Consider the following 7,157-nt stretch of genomic DNA (forward strand, 5'->3'; position numbering starts at 1 on the left):
GTTTCATTTAAATGTTACCTAAGAAAACATTTATTGACATTCTAAAATGGTATACTATAGTGTAGTGCATTGGTGAAAAAAGAGCGCGTGCCATATTTTTTCTGGCCAATATTTTATGAATATAGCTTGGCTCATACTAATACTTTGGTATATATGGCATTTAGGTTATTTTTGTTTTTTAAAAGTTTTAAAAGTATATATTTTTAATCCAGTCATGTTAGCTCCACATATAGGGGTAAGCTTACAATAATTTCCATTGAGCTGAAATTTGGTACGAATGTTGGGCATGCCATTATAAAAGAAATTGTAAAAGGTCCTATCGATTCCACATCCGCAAAAAAATTATACGATGTCAAAGGTGAGGTTTTTTTTTGCATTTTTCAGCCAAACTGTATAGGTGTTAAAAAGTGTAGATTAGGCAATTGTAGGAATTACCATTTCGGAGATATAGCGATTCTTACATTTTACGGATTTTGCTACGAATCGTAGAAATGGTATGCTGCGATCCGAATCGTATCTTCGAACTTTCGAAATTCGTAACAGTGGCATGGCTAAAAACGAACGAGTAAGCTTTTTGCGTAATTTTGTATGAAAACAATTCTGTGTCGGAGGTGAGATAAAAGATGTAAATCTTTGTGTGTTTTCAGGAAATATTAGTGGTGTTTATTTAAAGAGATAAATTTGCCTTTCGCATATACGTATATTTTTATCCACTACTTTATATAAACGAGCAGGCAAGAATATTTGTTGCCCCTTATCGAGGAACTTGGGTCCGGTTTAGTTATTTTTACAACGATTTTCGGTTGTTGTGTCCAAACGCATAACCGGAATCCAAAAACTTTAACATACACGTGTAATCAAAGGATTAAACTTTTATTTAAAATAAATGTTTCAAATTATTAATAAATTCGGTTTGCACTATGCACGTTTTTGAAAAATTCGATGTGGGTTCTGCGCGAAAATACTGTGATATGCACAAGAAATACTGTATACCTTTGACATGCGGAAGTGCCTCTTCTCCGGCAACACAGAAAGGAGAATTCTACTTAGTAAGAGATATAATCCCTAATCGCGGCAGAAGGCAAAAGCAAGCGCATTAGGTGGTGGACCTAACAAAATGCATGTTTTCAATGGCTTGGAAGAAGCTGTTATTGCTCTAACAGAGGGTCAATTCTCGTTCTGCGTTATTGCGAAGTGGTAAAAATAACACTTTTACACCGCATTTATTTCGGTGCTAATTTTATACTTTTAACTTCACGATAATATAGAACGGGATATTGAACCTCTGGATTGGGAACCAGTTCTTCAGGCATAGGAGGAGTTCTGGCTTGTGGTTCAACAATTCAACCAGATGCTGACATGGATGCGCCCATGGTTACTATGCCCGACAACTCCGCACACCTTTTTGAATCCATTGCCATAGCGCCCTCTTACTCTACTGCTATAATTGCAAATGCATCAGGATCCATCATTTTCCTCAAAATATAAAATTAACCAATTTTATAATAAACAAGCACATGATGAGTGTTTTCTTAATTCCTTTCAGCTATCTTCGAAAAACAACTGATAGCTGGCAATGCTGCACATGTTTCAGCAAGGGTTGCAGCATGTGAATTTTTCGTTTTTCGTAGCGTAGCTACGAATTACGAATTACGAAAATTAGAGTGTGTTCCCCTTAATATGCACAATTTAAATTGTGCTTGTGAGATAGTATGATTGGCGCGTTTAGCGCTACCTGACAAGTACAGCTATATTTCCGAAATGGTAATTCCCAGGAACAAAAGTATTATAATAATCTTTATAGATAAATGATCTACACGTTTGCGATACCTATTTTATGATACACCTTACAGTTTGGCTGGAAAGTGCGAAAACCCAATTGGTGTGACCTTTGACCTCGAATAAATTTTTTGCGGACGAGGAATCGATGGGAACTTTTCACATTTCATTTACAATGGCGTTCTCATCAGGGTGTCTAGGTTATTTAAAAAAAGCGCAATTTCGGAAATAAATCGCCAAAAATCGCCAATTTTTATTTTAAATAAAATTCATGAAATCGATTTAACAAATCTTTTATTTTAAAAATGAGATCTTGTTATACTATATATAATACCTTCAGAGGGTAATAATAAATAACAAAAATCACTTATATAACATTGATGTACAAACAATTTTCTTTAAAAATACGCATACTTTTTAAAAATATTTGTTTAAACACATTTTGCAATAGCACTGCGCACTTATTAAATTTATTATAACTCATATTGATTGATTAATCGCAAAATCCGCGCTGAAAATTAAATAAAAACCTATAATAAGGCGAGGTCAGCTACTTCCACAATTTCTTTAAAATCACCTATAGTAAATGGTTTACATTTCTGTTGTTGTCATATATTGAGCTATTCAACTTTCATAACATACTGTTTGATATTGGAAACGTTTTGCAGCAGAAACTGTAAGCCTTCATATAACACTTTATTCGAACTATTGAATTAAGGCTTTCCTCAGGCTCATAAGGCTCATCCTATTTCTAATCTTAGTTTTTGTTGAATTCATTACGGAAAAAACGCGCTCAACAAAGCATGTGAGTGCGGCAAGGATAATAATATGAATTTACCTATATTTCCAAACATTTTATTGCCTGTTGCGGTTCTCACTTCGTAAGCAATTATCCAAAACTCTTCAGAGTCGGATGGAATGGTTCCGAGAAAAGTTATTCCATGGGAAAGTTAAAAGAGTGAAATATTCAGTTTCCGCAGCTTTTCTTTCCTTCAAAGTCAAATAGTGAATTGGCAGGTCCCTGAAACTCGCCCTCTTGTGATTCAAACACTTTTCTGGTGACAAAATCAAAGCATTTTAAAAGTATTTAATTGATTAATCGTTTCAAAAGTTCTTTTATTAGCGTGATTAAACACTTTTGATATGCTTCTTAAGTCAAGTTTATCACACAGTTCATTAGCCTCTTCTGTAAAATTATCGTGGAAAACTAAGTTTTGTATATTTTTATAATTGGAAAAAATTTATTTGAAGGGAAAAAATCGCCAAAAATCGCCAATGGCGATTTCCTAAATTTTGGTGCGCAAATATCAAAAAAAAATCCCCAAATTGGCGCGTAATCGCCAAATTTGGACACTCTGATCCTCATCGTTCGTGCCAAATTTCAGCTCATTGCGAATACGCAAGTTACGGTTGAGTACGGATGTGTTCTTTATTCGCTCCATAAAAAATCATATTTATCGTGTAACTAAAAATTTTTAACCATCGAAAGGCACACTAAACTACTACTCGAGTTTTGTGTCGTCGCGAACCGCCCTCAGCAGTATAAAAAGTCAAAGCGTGATCGTGAAAAATACCTTAATAAATAATAAGACTTTGTGTGTATCAAAATAAATAAATTACTGTTTACATACAATAACTAATAGCGAAAATATCAAAAAACGGCGATTTTTTTGAAAGTGTTAGCAAATTTCAGTGCATCAAAAGCTTCTAAAGCGTTGTGTATCTTTACTTGAGAATTGTCAAAATCGGCAAATCGCAAGTAGCGGTTTCTGGAACGTGCCATATTTGTTCGCTACATCGTGATGTGATAAAAAGAAAAACTGACAGCACTCCGCAAGGTTGCAGAAATCTCTCAAAATATGTTAGAAAAATATCTTGATATGGAAGGAACTGCTTTATACATTCAAGAGAAAAAATTGCCAAAACTCAACGCAAATTTTAGCAATTTCAGAATTGTACTTCATTATACTAAAATTATTATTTTTTAAATTCTAATTAAAATGTTTGCAATTTGTCTGAAACCTTGAAGAATATTTTTAACTTTTGTACAAAGTTTGATCCAAAACCTGAGATCTACCACATTTTTTTGAAATCTACCACATTTTTTCCGGATTCTACCACACAAATATTTTTTTTAAGTCCGATCACTGACGATAACGGGTTCACCGCCCCCCAGCCCCTAAACCCGCGTGTTTTACTGCGTCTGGCCACATAATCAGTCGGAACCTAGCCTTTGTGTGTAACGCGTGTCTTTATTCTCGGCGCTTTTGATTATTTAACATATTTCTCTGTGTTAATTTGTCTTCGTATGGTGAATTACCAGAAAAATTCGTATTGAATATGGATGTTGAAGCTATGTACTTTGTATAAAAATATGTTACAGTTAATTTCTCGTCAAATGTCCGCATTTAGACTTATGTTGAAAATTTCCTTCTTAAAAACGTGGTATTTTTAACAAAAGTTTAAAACAATGGTGTTTTTGTTTATGTTCGGAGCAGCACCTGGAACCTAACTAGAAGAAAATCATTTTACATCATAGTAATTATGTGCACTACACTGCGTGGTAGTTAAAACTACCTTTATAATACCATTACTTAATATTCCTTTAATTTTTAGTACATTTGGCCACCTTAGTCTTATCACTTGCGCTCAATATCGGTATCAATCATTCTTGTGGTTTTTTCTCACTTGCCTTTTCTCTTCATCCTTACTTGCGGTATATGTATGTACATATGTACTTACATATATAAACATATATGTACGGTTCTGCAGAGCTGAGATTTGCTTTTTCTGACACTCGATTTTGGATATTAACTGGAAGCGGTTCGTTTAGGAAATTTAAATGTGTTGTGCAACTCAAGTCACGGGCACGTACCATTTGATTAGTAAAAACGTTGTCTTGAATTACAGCTAAACTAAATTCACAGTGCGTTTAATGATTTTGGACATTCATAGCTGCAAAAAAGGCTTTGTAGCTCAATATTTTTTGGTGACCCCGACGTGCTAGCCGTGACAATTTAGTTGTGCAAAAAGAAAAACAATTCAACAAACATTTAGTTATTTAACAACAATACTTGTTGTGCTGCGCGACAACTTCCATTATTGCTGTACATATGTATTTTCTTCCATAGTAGAATCCGTTCTTTGTAATCACTACCGTGAGTTGGAGCAATTATGGTGTGATTGAGAAACGGTCACGACTGTAACTTTGCGTACATACATAGCCCTTGGCTAGTACATACAATCCGTTCCTTGTAGTCTGGACGGTAAACTTGCGAGTTTGTGGCGTGGCCATTAAACGGTTAGGACTGTAACGTTACATACACACATAACGGCTGTTGTTAGCATTCTCCATCCATCGATTAGCAGTTTCTATAGATTTTTGCATACGTTTGCTTTATGTTCGTTGCGTTGCTGACATCACCTTCAATATGCCGCTTAGCCCAGCTAATGGTACTGCCATCGGGGAAGATTCATCAAACATTGCTCCAGCGAGTGGGCAAGTGTCTTCAGACCGAGTGTTGTTTTTGAAGTCGAAAACAATGTCCCTATTCAACCGACTTGAGCCCATAGCAGCAGAAATGGACGCGGAAAAGCTCCAAGACATGGATGAGTACGAGTTAGCAGCACTTGTCGAATTCTTCTTCTTCTTCTTCTTTGGCACTACAACCGTTTGTCGGTTTGGGCCGATACCAAAAAGCTTCTCCAATTGCTTCTCTCCTGCGCGAATTAGCGCCAGTTGGTTATCCCGAGCTCAGACAGGTCCTTCTGCATTTGGTCCTTCCATTGCGTTCGTGGCCGCCTTTGCTTTCATTGTCCACCCATGGGTGCGGAGTCGAAGGATCTTTTCACCGGAGAGTCGTCATCCATGCGTACAACATGTCCAAGCCAACGCAATCGCAGTATTTTTATGCACTTAACTATGTCCATGTCGTTAAAAAGCTCATACAGTTCCTCATTCCATCTTCTCCGATATCCGCCATCCACGAAAACAGGGCCATAGATTTTGCGTAGAATAGTTCTCTCGAAAGCCCCCAAAGCCTTCTCATCTTTGTTCGACATCGTCCAAGATTCTGCGCCATATAAAAGGACGGACATGATGAGAGATTTGTAGAGCGTGAGTTTCGTTCGTCGAGAGAGGGCTCTGCTTTTCAATTGCCTACCGAGCCCAAAGTAGCACCTGTTGGCAAGAGTTATTCTTCGCTTGATCTCCAGGCTGACGTTGTTGGTGGTGTTTATGCTGGATCCTAGGTAGACAAAGTCCTTCACTACTTCAAAGTTATATCTGCCAACAGTGACGTGTGTCCCGTAGCGCGTGGACTCTTTATATGTTGCCTGGAGGTACTTTGTCTTTCCCTCGTTCACCGCTTGACCAACCTCTTTAGCTTCTTTTTCTAAACTGGAAAATGCTGCGGTTACGTCCCTTTGTTTCAGACCTACGATATCGATATCATCTGCATACGCCAGCAGCATCGTTCTTTTGCTATATATGGTGCCGCTGCCATTCAGATTGACAGCTCTTATTACGCTTTCCAGCATCAGATTGAAAAAATCGCACGAGAGGGAATCGCCTTGTCTAAAACTTCGTTTGGTCTCAAACGGTGCGGAGAGGTCCTTCCCAATTTGGACGGAGCTGAAGGTTGTGCTCAACGTCACTCTACATAGCCGTATTAGTTTTGCGGGGATCCCAAATTTGGACATGGCGTCGTACAGGCAGCTCCTCTTCGTGCTCTCAAAAGCAGCTTTAAAGTCAACAAAAAGATGGTGTGTGTCGATTTGCTTATCTAGTGTCTTCTCCAGGATTTGACGTGCTGTGAAAATCTGGTCAATGGTGGACTTACCAGGTCTGAAGCCACACTGATAAGGTCCAATCAGCTGGTTCGTGAACGGCTTCAGTCTTTCACACAGTATCGTCGACAGGACCTTGTATGCAATATTAAGAAGGCTTATTCCGCGATAATTGGCGCAAACGGCGGGATCTCCCTTCATGTGGATTGGGCAAAGTACACTGAGATTCCATTCTTCGGGCATGTATTCATCAGACCAAATTCTGCTTAAAAGCTGGTACATACGCCCCACCAACTCTTCGCCACCGGCTTTCAGTAGTGAACTAGTGTCATTTTATTATTATTATTTTTTCTAAACGATTATAATGACAGTAGTGCATAATTGCAAAAGGATGGGAGGGGAGGGGGGGCGAAGGACGCGAGCGCGACGTCGAACGCGGCCCGGCGCAGGGTGGCGCGGGAACGCGGACCGCCGCGACGCTGTGCACTTTCAAAATTGTATACTTACAAATCCATCCATTTAACTTGTTCATGTACCACTTTTTGTCAAATGTAACTGGGTGACTACCTACATATGTGCACTATTTTGCT

This window comes from Rhagoletis pomonella, unplaced genomic scaffold, assembly GCF_013731165.1.
Source record: "Rhagoletis pomonella isolate Grant_MI unplaced genomic scaffold, Rhpom_1.0 Rhpom_scaffold_00005, whole genome shotgun sequence".
Classification (NCBI taxonomy): Eukaryota; Metazoa; Arthropoda; class Insecta; order Diptera; family Tephritidae; genus Rhagoletis; species Rhagoletis pomonella.